Source organism: Aquarana catesbeiana, linkage group LG01 (genome assembly GCF_042186555.1).
Source record: "Aquarana catesbeiana isolate 2022-GZ linkage group LG01, ASM4218655v1, whole genome shotgun sequence".
Taxonomy (NCBI): Eukaryota; Metazoa; Chordata; class Amphibia; order Anura; family Ranidae; genus Aquarana; species Aquarana catesbeiana.
In genome coordinates this window covers 590902458-590915737 of record NC_133324.1, presented here as the reverse complement: position 1 = coordinate 590915737, position 13280 = coordinate 590902458, and the positions used below count along the sequence as shown (strand labels likewise).

The 13280-nt window shown below is 40.8% G+C and overlaps 1 protein-coding gene across 2 annotated transcripts in view; it reads right to left on the bottom strand.

The window, feature by feature from the left end:
- The window catches only part of CSGALNACT1 (chondroitin sulfate N-acetylgalactosaminyltransferase 1), a 537378-nt gene that overhangs the window by 152073 nt on the left and 372025 nt on the right, over positions 1-13280 (bottom strand). The window lies entirely within an intron of this gene.

The window sequence follows — 13280 nt, the reverse complement described above, 5'->3', positions numbered from 1 at the left end:
TGCCCTAGCGTGGCTTTTTGTCCGTCTAACTAGCATACAGACGAGCAGACTTTTCGACCGGACTCGAGTTCGACGGATTGATTTAAAACATGTTTCAAATCTAAGTCCGTCCAACTTTTGAGAAAACAAAGTCCGCTGGAGCCCACACACGATCGAATTGTCCGACGAAATCCCGTCCGCCGGGCAAAGTCCTCTCGTGTGTACGCGGCATTAGGATCTCTTGACAGATCACTGAAGCAATCACATGTGGAATTTAGGAAAAAGTGTGTCCATGCCATTTAAGTAGTCGGTATTTACCTAAAGTGATTGTAAAATATCGTTTTTTTTTCTCTAAAATGTTTTTCTCTAAAAATAACAAATATATTATACTTACCTACTCTGTTGACATGTTAGTTATTGTCTACATTATTATTAAATAATTGTTATATTTTCGGTTTTGATACATTATTTGGCTGCCTTTGTTTGTTTTTTGATTATTTTTATTGTTTTCATGTATATATTAGACAGCAAGCTTCTGAAGAAGCGCATAAGGGCATGTAACATGTAGAGTTTTCTTCACTACGTCTTTACCACTAACCAGCTGCTCCTTCTATTGATATCACCTCAATTGAATCATTTTTGATCGATCTGTTTCACTGTGGTAATAGTTGGTTGTGTTAGGGGGTGCAAGCGTTGTTTAGACCAGTGGTCATCAACCCTGTCCTCATGGCACACTAACAGGCCAGGTTTTATGTATTACCTTGGGAAGATGCAGACTAGAATACTGCAATCACTGAGCAGCAAATGATATCACCTGTGATGTATTTCAGTTATCTTGCAAACCTGGCCTGTTAGTGGGCACTGAGAACAGGGTTGATGACCACTGGTTTAGACCAAACACCATGTTTTGTTTTTAACACGTTCTGTCAATATTGTGAATTTTAAACAAAAATAAAAGTTTATTTTGTACTTCAGTGCTATGGATGTGCCTCTAAAGTCCATGATTCCTTCTCTTGAATACATTTTAAATTCTGTGTAATGGTTTTGCACAGGGCAGCCCAGATCCTCCTCTTCTCAGGTCCATCTTTGGCTTCCCTGGCCCCTTCCTCCTGTCAAGTGCCTTCACAGCAAACAGCTTGCTATGGGGGCACCCGAGACAGCTCCCTGTGTCCATTCAGACACAGAGCCCGGTTTAGGCTCGCCCCTGTTTCCTGTTGGGAAACATTCTCTTCACTTCCTGTCCCCTAGACACAGTAGGAAGTGGGAGCACTCTTCAACAGGAGGGAAAATCCCCCTTTTAGACAGCTGTCAGCAGGGTTGTTCGTTGTAACATTTGACATCACCTCCTATCCCTTAAAAACTTGAAAATGTAAATTTTTCATTACTTTCTGTACTGAAGAAAATGTTCACCAATACCTACAATGAAGGTCAAGCTACCCAAAGAAGCCATAACGCAGAGGTGTTAATCCTTCTACATTATATCAAAAACTAAAAAATATAACACAAAATATAATCCTCAGCACACGTTTCTAGACAGTAAAAAAAAAAAAAAATTATATTGTCTAATAATTTGTGTTTAAAACAGGGATTTTAGTTGCACAACATTTGCAAATATTTGTGGAAGCTGCACTGCCTTGTCAAGGTTCCTCTGTATAGAGCAATCCTAACTCTAATCTTTGACAGTCTGCATTTCGGAGCATATATAGCAAATGATAAATTAAGGGCAGATATGCCTATAGATATCACATTACTCCTTAAAGATGCAGGGACACACTAGAAGCCCAGCAAAGCACAATGGCAGCTGATTGTGTCCAATGTGTCCCTATGCCCACAGTCTCTATCTAGCTTTTAGAAATAGGTGAACATGAAAGGACTTTGCACAGAACACCTGCACCTTTAAGTCTCTCATACATTAGGGTTAGGACTGCACTATACAGAGGGGCCTTGACAACAGTTTGGCTTTCACATATATTTTCATTTTGTGCAGTTAAAAATTCTCTTTTTAAATGAATGTAAATTTTTAGACAGTGTATTTTTTTTTTTTTGCTAGCTAGCTGTTTTTTCCCAGTGTGCTGGGAAATACTTTGTGCTTTGTGCTCTGTGCTAAGCCCTTCTATGTGCACCTTACTCTAAATGCTAGTAATAAACTGGGGCAGTTGACATTTGCTTGCCTTAAAAAAAAAAAAAAACAAATAATAAAGTTTGGGCTTTACATACAATTTAAAAAACCTGTGAGGTTTCGGGAGCTTATTATTTTTATTGGCAACTGCCACTTTTTGGGACAACCAAGTCTGAAGTATTGGAGTCAAATTGCTGTAACTGATATTGCTGATATGATGGGTAACATAAATTTGTCCCAACCAGTTTTTTTGTTTTAGTGCTTCCATATGCAGACATAGATTGTTTATGCTTATTTTCCTTTTTTCATTTTCACATAAATGGCAAATGTGTCATTGCATTACCATACCATAATTTAGAGTGAGCACACTGTAGATTTTGCCCCAGCAGCACTAATTCAAAATTTTATATCACAGATTTCCTATTGTTAATGTCCATGAAATGTATAATTACATTACACTGCAATTACATTACAGATTGCAAACTTGTATTTGTTGCCAGCTAGTATATTGTGACTAAAAGAACTCAGTTTTTATTCCTGACATCAGATACTATTACATTTAAATGTGTTGCAGAATTGTTGCGTGCTGTTGAGTGAAAAGTGCTATGTAAATGCTGGTGAGAGGAGACTGTTTTGAGAAGCCTCTCAAAGACAAAGGGAATCTTGTGAAGGTGTCTGCTATATATGAGGTGTGTCCAGGAAGTAATAATAATATTGAAAAAATTATTTTATTGAAAAAATGTACAATTAATCAATGTCTTCTTCAAAGTATGCACCTTGTGAGTTTTCCATTCTTCAAAACATCCCTGGAAATCTTCAAGTGGGATGGCGTTCAGAGCCTGCGTAGTGGCTCTTTGGACATTATCCACACTACCAAAATGGTGTCTTTTCTCATGTTCAAATCTTGAGTCACCATTTCATGAACAATTGATTTGGTAATTCCCATTTCCTTTGCAATCATTCTGATATTGAGCCGTCGGTCACAGTTGAAAACAGACCTCACTGCCTCAAAATTCTGTTCCCTTTTGACCGAAGGCTCACTAAGGATGCCATTTTAGTAGTGTGGTTAATGTCCAAAGAGCCACTACACAGGCTCTAACTCCATCCCACTTGAGGAATTCCAGGTATGCTATGAAGAATGGAAAAATCACCGGGAGTGTTGTGTACACTCACAAGGTGCTTACTTTGAAGGTGACAATGTTCAATTGTAAAAACATTTTTTAAATATCATTCTCATTACTTACTGGACACACCTCGTATTTTTAAGAAAAAAAAAAAAAAGTTTGCATGCACATCGCTACGTCCCAATGGTAATCAGTGACTTTGTGTGTTTTTAATTATTTTAGACTATTAACATATGAAGACATAAAGAAAAATTTAACTTGCAACATAGGATGGATGTTGACCAACTCAATTCATTTTCACTTCCAAATCATTATATCTTTGATTATGTTCAATAATGCTATTATGCTATTCAACAACCACAGTTTACACAGAGAACTGGACATATACCGTTTTTATCAGCATATAACACACACAGGCGTATAACACGCACCCCAATTTTAAGAGGGAAGTTTAAGGAAAACATTCTTCACAGCCCCCTTTACAGTACAAACCCCCTCCCCCTGCACAGTACACAGCCACCCTCCCCAGTACACAGCCCCCCATCCAGTATACAGCCCCCCTCCCCAGTACATAGCCCCCATCCAGTATACAGCCCCCTCCCCAATATACAGCCCCCCATCCAGTACACAGCCCCCCTCCCCAGTGTACAGCCCCCCATCCTGTATACAGCCCCCCATCCAGTACACAGCCCCCCATTCAGTATACAGCGCTGCCAGCACGCTCTACAGTTAAGAAAAAAATCACTGCCAGACCCTTCCACACTGTTCCTCCTGTGTCACTCATATTTTAAAATTAAGTTTCCATATACCTCAATAGCTCAGTTTTTTTCATTGACCAGGTCACATGACTACTTTCTTTGACGTTACATAGATGGTCATGTGACCGCTGTCCTCCTCCAATCTAAAGCTAAAGCTAGGAGGAGGAGGAGCGGGAGGAGGAGAGCAGCCAGAAAGAATGGAGCTATTGAGATATTTATAAGCTTTGTTTTATAATGACGCTGACACAGGAGAAGTGGTGTAGGAGAAGGGGCTGGCAAGTGATTTTTTAATCAAATTTAGACTATGCAGGCAGTGCTGTCCCAGGGCCAGGAGAGGTGGAGCGGCCGGCCTGACACGCCCCAATGGGTGGCTCCAAGGGCGGACCGCCCGATCCCCGCCCCCTGTTGGTAAAACATTGTATCGGCGTATAACATGCAGGCACTGTTTGTCCTTTGTTTTCAGTGGAAAAAAGTGCGTGTTATACGCTAGTTAATATTCTACTGTGCTTCACACTGGTTCACTGTAGGGCTTTTTGGCTGTTTTGGGCCCACCTCACCATAACATTATTATCTTGTGCTTCAAACCATTGTTTCTATTCACTACACTCATAATGGCCAACAAGCCTAAAACAGCTGTATGTGGTTTAAATAAATGTATCTATATTACTATTATACAGGATTTATATAGCGCCAACAGTTTGTGCAGCGCTTAACAAAATGAAGGCAGACATTACAGTTACATTACAATTTGGTACAAGAGGAATCAGAGGGCCCTGCTCGTTAAAGCTTACAATATATTGGGTTGTATCTTTGCTATAAACCAGTGATTCTGGAGGCACAGTTAGATCAGGAGCATAAAGGATTGGTTTACATTGTTCCCACGCAAGATTCTAAAATGAGATCTAAGCCCCTTTATTTTTATGATTTTTATGGAAATGAGACATGTGGATACATTCTTCTACACTGTTCCACTAACAAACGCTAAATTTCTATGGCATATTCTAAATTAACCCACCGAAATCATGCTGTATGTAATATTGTATGAAACAAATACTGTCTAGGTAATGGATAACATGGGGATTGATGAAGAAGATATACTGGAAGCCTATATAAATCTACATTATAATTTACAGGTAGAATTATGGATAAGTAATTAAAGGATGAGGCTCTATAAATGTCCAGTGAAAACTATGGAAGGCTGTGAATAAAAAGGGGGTGAATACAATAATAACATCCAAAACTAAAATGTGACACAGATGAAATAAATTGCATAAGTAGCAAGCTAAAAGTCCATATGTGATAAATCCCAACACCAAAGTAGAATGCTCTGAGATATAACTTCTAGTTCTTCCACCACGAGTGCTCAATGGGAAGGTGGCCACTCACCAGAGATGTTTGACCCCTTTTTACAGGATGGTCAAAAAGCGCTTTTGGAATACCAGATTGATTCCACTCACAATTCCACTCCAGTGGCCACTCGAGATGAAACTAGGATGTGAAAAATTACTCCACAGGAGACATGTATAAAAGTCTCATACTGTAGTATTTTAATTAATGTAATAAAAACAGCAGCAGCAATAGCAGTTACACTCACATGTTGAAGTGCCTGGCCTAGCACAAGGTGTAATCAGCGTGTGCAAGTTGGCTAATCCCTTGAGGATGGCGTGCGTTCCGTGTCTCTCTCCAGAGGGCAAAGCCTAGTGTGGGATATCAGATTGGGACCTGGAGGTAACGGGTCCTCCGCGTCGACATATGTTTCACCGTGATTGGCGTCTTCAGGAAGTCACTTCCTGAAGACGCCAACCACGGTGAAACATATGTCGATGATTACACGCTAATATCACCTAGTGCTAGGCCAGGCACTTCAACATGTGAGTGGAACTGCTATTGCTGCTGCTGTTTTTTTTTACATTAAAATACAACACTATGAGACTTTTATCCATGTCTCCTGTGGAGTCATTGTTCACATCCCAGTTTCATCTCGAGCGGTGAAAAAACACAAGGGTTTACCAACCCTTTAAAAACCACTTTGGTCTGTATATGGTAACCTCTCTCTTTGGGACTTCTCTTAATCTTTGTTTTTTTCTATATGGCTTTTTGGTTACAAGGACCACACCTTTGGACTTGGGGTGAGTCGGTGGTCATTTGACTGAATTGTTGAAATATTTTTTGAGACAGAGACAGTTCCAGCTTATTTATTTATTTAATATTATTATTAATAATGTTATACCATACCATTAGGTCATATGTGAAAAAAGGGATGCCCTGGTAAATATATTAAAATTTGGAGCAAATGGTGATTAGTACTTGCTTTTTACAGTAGCTCAGCCCTAATTTATCTTCATGCTGTGCCACTGTACTTTTTTCCAAAGTAAATATCCAAAGCTTTTTAGTCCATGACACCAATGTTATTACACTGAAGAAAACAGTGCTACATACACAGAAGAAAGTGTGTGACAACATTCGCCAATGTTATTAATGTTTGTTAGTAACGCTATGTGTAAGCCACCCGTAAATGTACTCCTGTATTCCTCTTTGAGAACTTAAAATTAGTTTGTATCACAAAATGACTGCATGCAGCTAAAGACAGAAAATCAAGGTCAAAATGCAACCGCTTAGGAAAAGAATTTATACAAATAATTTACAAATATATACTGTATATACAATATATATATATATATATATATATATATATATATATATATATATATATATATATATATATATATATTATATAGGCTTTTTTTTTTGTATACGTAGTTATGGCCTTGCACAGTTATCCAGGTAGGTGAATATCAAGGTCCTTTTTTCCTTTTTATCTTTATGCTGGCCATATACAAAGTCAGTCTTTAACCACTTGCAATCAACTTTCAATCACAAAAAGATAAAGGCAATCTAACCACTCTTGTCATGTAAATATAAACACACAGCATTGGTACATAAATTGTCTTGACACCTACAATCATTTTTGCAATCAAAAGCTAGTTGAAAGTACACAAAAATCTAAAATTTAGATATCAAACGATAGAATGGCAATCCGACCACAGGATATACCTCAGGAAAATAACTATTGTTCAGAAACACAAAAAAAAAAAATTATATATATATATATATATATATATATATATATATGCATGGAGTTCTGCTTTAAGCCTGACACTTTAATGAAAACTGGATTGTTACCTGACAATTTAATGAAGACTGGAGATTAAACCTGACTCCATGCGCCCATGAACTTTTATCTCTATCTCATAGCTCTACTATTCTTAGAGCTGAAATCCAGTGAAAGTTAAGCCAGCCATAGATGGAGCGGTTTTCTTTCCATCAATAGTCAATGTTGAGCCGTTGTGTTCTCCCGAGAGAACACAATGATTACTGCTAGCGGCTATAATAGCCTATAGTAATAGTCATAATTTAAAATACGACAGGCTGGTTATAACCAGGTTGATCAAACAACTTGGGTACATTCAGCTTGCCCATACACGGTTCGAATCTTGGCCCATCTGAACCAGCCATCTATGGACAGCTTAAAAATGCTTCCTTGCTCAGAGACTGGGAGAGGTAAATGGGTCACTCCATCTCAAAGGAAGACTGTGAGAAAACCCTTTTTTTCTGACTTTTAAGTCAAGCATAGCAAGCTAAACACAAGAAAGGAACTACAAGCTATTAACCAGATGGTACAGATGCACTGCTACAGTATGCTATCCACGATGTTCCAATGGATTTCCAACCGTTGTTGGAAATGCGAAGACTAGGGTGGAACCATGCTCCGTATTTGGTGGACCTGCACTCATATTAGTCCCTATTAGGGATCTTTTTTTTATATTATCATCAAATTACAGATGCTGCTTGGCCAGAGACCCCAGAAGTGGCTTTACCATCCATCAAATATGGATCAGTTGACACAACAAAAAAAAGGCCTCCACTGATTCCCCTTATCTGTAGACCAAGGTCTGATCTCTAGGCATTGAAGGTCAACAAAAATTCCCAATATTAGGTAATGGACTGGTGAGGGTAATCAAATTATAAGAATGAAGAAACTAACTGCTAGTCTGCGGGAATGACAATCAAAATTCATGGAAATCTGGTGCACTAGGATTGACTTCTCCAACTCATCTCAATGTCAGTCTTTTCTATGATTCCAAAGCATTGGTCTTGCCACTAACCAAGGATGTAGCCAGTTCCCAGCCAGAAACAAGTAAAATACTTCCCTTTAGGAGCTCCTGTTGAAATGCAGCCTTTATTAATGTTGTTAATTAAGGTTGTTAGTGATAACCAATGAATTGTAAAAATGTTTGACGAGTATATCTATTCCTATTCAACACATTTAGGACTAAACCTCTTATGCAGCATACACACGAGCGGACTTTTCTATCGGACTGGTCCGACGGACCAAGTCCGGCGGACAATCCGATCGTGTGTGTGCTTCATTGGACCTTCAGTGGACTTTTTCTGTCGAAAGTCTGACGGATTTTAGATTTGGAACATGCTTCAAATCTTTACGTCGTAACTCCACTGGACCCAGAAATCCGCTCGTCTGTATGCTAGTCCGACGGACAAAAAACTACGCTAGGGCAGCTATTGGCTACTGGCTATCAACTTCCTTATTTTAGTCCGGTGTACGTCATCACGTACAAATCCGTCGGACTTTGGTGTGATCGTGTGTAGGCAGGTCCGTTCGTTAAAAAGTCAGTCGGAAGTCCATCAAAAGTCAGTTGAAAGTCCGTTGGAAAGTCCGTCGGACCAGTCCGGTCGAAAAGTCCGCCCGTGTGTACGCGGCTTTAGTTACAGTAATAAGGGGAGCCGACAAAACATAATCCTTGAAGTGTTGTTTATTGGTACATCAGAGTGACAATAAAGCAATAAACCTGATGCGTTTCGGCAATAGCTACAACTATCGCTATTGCCGAAACGTGTCAGTATTTTTGTCACTCTGATGTACCAATAAATGACACTTCAAGGATTACAGTTTTGCTGTCTCTCCTTATTGCTGTTGCATTGGAGTGTGTTGGAACACATCGAGCCTCGGCACCTGTGAGTGGACCTGGTGTATGGATTGAGTTGTTCCTGCAGAGAGCACCGTTACCTTTCTTCTAAACCTCTTAGTTACCCTCTTCTATCAAAAAATCTAAATCACCTCTCAAAAGTTACTTGGAAGACATAGCTTACTAACCAATCCATGACTGCTGCTCCTTTCTGCCAATCCCTATACTGGCTTCCCCTACCACACCGTATCAATTACAAAATACTAACCACAACATACAAGGCCATCCACAACATCGCCCCCAGCTACATCACCAACCTCATCTGCAGATATTGCCCAAATTGTCCTCTCAGATCCTCCTAAGACCTTCTGCACTCTAGCTCCCTTGTTACCTTATCCCATACTCACCTCCAGGACGTTTCCAAAGCCTCTGGAACTCCCTACCCTGTCCACTTTTAGGTGATCCCTGAAAACTCACTTATTTAGGGAAGCCTACCCCACCTACACCTAAGAACTGTACCTGAGTCCCCTCCATCAGATCACCCTCTACATCCTCACCTTTTGTACCACCCCCCTCCCTTTAGATTGTAAGCTCCATGAGCAGCGCTATCCGATTCCTTCTGTATTGTAATTGTTCTATCCCCGTCTACATTGTAAAGCACTGTGTAAACTGTTGGCGCTATATAAATCCTGTACAATAATAATAACTTTTGTCTAGTAGTAGCTAGCAAGGAATTATTTTCTGCAATGATCAAGCTACGTGTCTGTGATTCAGATGGTTTTGAACCTTTCTTATTGCAAAGTAAGTCAAAAGACACTTATGGGCTCTGCCTTAGGTTTCTGGAAGTGTAATGCCGCGTACACACGAGCGGACTTTCCGGCAGACTTGGTCCAGTGGACCGGACTCCGAATTCGATCGTGAGTGGGCTCCAGCGGACTTTTTTTCCCCAAAAGGCAGACAGACCTAGAAATAAAACATGTTTCAAATCTTTCCGACGGACTCGAGTCCGGTCGAAAAATCCGCTCGTCTGTATGCTAGTCCGACGGACAAAAACCAACGCTAGGGCAGCTATTGGCTACTGGCTATCAACTTCCTTATTTTAGTCTGGTTGTACATCATCACGTACGAATCCGTCGGACTTTGGTTGATCGTGTGTAGGTAAGTCCGTTCATTCAAAAGTCCGTTGGAAAGTCCATTGGAAAGTCCGTCGGACCAATCCGGTCGAAAAGTCCGCCCATGTGTACGCGGCATTACAAGCACAGTAAAATAAACCCCATAACACTTCTATTCTACATCAATTTTTGAAACAGTAAAAAACTCTGCATATTAAGTATTATATCTCACTTTCGTATCAGGATATTAAAATATTAACCAAAATTATGTATAGCAGTAATAAATAGCCAATACATAATCTTGGAGAACAAGATGAATTTGATATAGCTATAGCCGAATGATGGCCACAGCGCGGACCTGAATTTCCGGGAGGCCGTCATAGGACGTCCTCCCCTTTGCGCGCTCCCCGCACGCCCCCCGCAGGGCGCGCGCGCGCGCTGTGGTCACCAAGTCACGAGGCTCGGGTGATCACCAATCCGAGTAAGGGGCCGATCCCGGCCCCTTACCACGTGAGCAGCTGTCAGCCAATGACAGCTGAACACGTGTGTAAACATAATCTCGGTAATCAGTTTTTTTTTCTCTACAAGCCGACAGCGTGAGGAGAAAAAAAAGCTGATCCCCAGCTTATGCTCAAGGGACATTGGTCCCGAAGAGGAAGGAGGGACATCTACCTCCTCCTCTGTGCCTGCCAGTGCCACCTGCCATTGCCACCTGCCAGTGCCCACAGTGCCCATCAGTGCCATCTATCAATGCCCATGAGTGCCACCTATCAATGCCCACAAGTGCCACCTATCAATGCCCACAAGTGCCACCTATCAATGCCCACCAGTGGTGCCAATCTGTGACTCATCAGTGCCACCTAGCAGTGCTGCCTTTCAGTGTAAGCTATCAGTGCCCATCACTGCCACCCATCAGTGCCCATCACTGCCACCTATCAGTGCCCATCACTGCCAGCTATGAGTTCCACCTATCAGTGCCACTTCTCAGTGCCCACCAATGCCAATTATCAATGCCCTTCAGTGCCACCCATCAGTGCCACCTCTCAGTGCACACCAGTGCCGCCTATCAGTGCCCACCAGTGCCGCCTATCAGTGCCCACCAGTGCCGCCTTATCAGTGCCCATCAGTGCAGCCTCATCAGCGTACATCAATGAAGGAGAAAAATTACCTGTTTGCAAAATTTTATAACAAAATATAAATATATATATATTTTTTAAATTCTGTCTTATTACATTTTTGTAACAAAAAATAACCGCAGAGGTGATCAAATACCACCAAAAGAAAGCTCTATTTGTGGGGAAATAATGGTAAAAATTTCATTTGGGTACAGTGTTGTATGACCGCGCAATTGTCATTCAAATTGCGACAGCTCTGAAAGCTGAAAATTGGTCTGGACAGGAGAGGGGTTTAAGTGCCCAGTAAGCAAGTGGTTAAATACCACCAAAAGAAAGCTATATTTGTGTGAAGAAAATTATAAAAATTTCACAATTGTCATTCAAAGTGTGACAGCGCTGAAAGCTGAAAAATGGCTTGGGCAGGAAGGGGGTGTAAGTGCCCAGTATTGAGGTGGTTAAAGTGATTATAAAGGCGGAAGTTTTTTTATCTTAATGCATTCTATGCAAAAAGCCTTCTGTGTGCAGCAGCCCTCCTAATACTTACCTGAGGTCCCTCTAGATCACAGGTGTCAAACTGGTGGCCTAAAGCTGTTGCACAACTACAAGTCCCATGAGGCATTGCATGGCTGACAGTTATAAGCATGACTTCCACAGGCAGAGGCATGATGGGACTGGTAGTTCCACAACAGCTGGAGGGCCGCCAGTTTGATACCCCTGCCCTAGATCCAGCGATGTTGCAGGATTGTCTCGGCTGCCCAGGACTCCCCTCCTCATTGGCTGAGACAGCAGCGTGGCGCCATTGGCTCGTGCAACTGTCAATCAAAGTCAGTCAGCCAATGAGGAGAGAAAGAGCAGCTCCGTGTCTTAATGGACACAGGAAACTGTGGCTTGGCTCAGGTGCCCCCATAGCAAGCTGCTGTGGGGGCACTCAACAGGTGGGACCCCAGAAGAGGCGGATCTGGGCTGCTCTGTGCAAAACCACTACACAGGGCAGGTAAGTATAAAATGTTTGTTATTTTTAACTAAATAAAAACGAGACTTTACAATAACTTTAAGTTTCAGTTTAGACTCTGAGCAGCAAAGTCATTCTGTGTCATGCAGTACGGCCCAAACCTTTTTCTGAGAATCCCTGTTAGGGGAGATTTACTATAACTGGAGCACTCAGAATCTGGTGCAGCTGTACATGGTAGCCAATTGGCTTCTAACTTCAGCTTGTTCAATTAAGTTTTGACAATAAAACCTGGAAGCTGATTGGTTTCTGTGCAGTGCTGCACCAGATTTTGCACTCTGAAGTTTTAGTAAATCTCCTAAACCGCTTAGACTCTGAACTGTGGAGGAACCCAAAACCATCATTGGTATGAAGTATAAACTCTCACCCTTGACATAATCTTGAACAGAATATAAAGGACAGAAACACAACTATATTGCTACATTTTCATGTAATTGTATGCATCAACTGGATTAACAGGGCATAGTCATTTGATGCTTGTATAAGAGGTATAGTGATAATAGTGAAGACATTTGCTATGTTCTGATATTGAGAAATGCCTGTTACAATGGATGTCTTATTTGAACACACTAAATCAAACACTGCATATATATCACCGGCAAACACATCGCTAATCACTGGCTATGAATTGGGGAAAGAAACTTTATAAGACGAATGCTCCTCTCTATGCACTGTTTACATTTGCATCTCAGTATGTCAAGTTCTGCCTGTGTTAGCTCTGCATTTACATACTCCTATTCATTTTCTAGACTCCTACAATACAAAAGCAGAATTAAATAGAAAAAAAAACATTCATTACAACAAAGGTTGTATAAATGTATAGCTCATACTTCTCTCTTTTTTTTAAATAAAGCCCTAGGTAGGTTCCAAACAATTAAAATACAGGACTTACAACAAACAAACTAAAAACAGTTTTACCTGTGTATCCTACAAGAAATAGACAGCTAAAAATAAAGGACAGTTAAAAATTTGCCTTTCTTCATATGAATATGGCAGTTAAGCCCCGTACACACGGGCCGAATGTCGGGAGACATTGGCTGGTTCAAAAAAAAAGTCAGATATTCAGCCCATGTGTATGG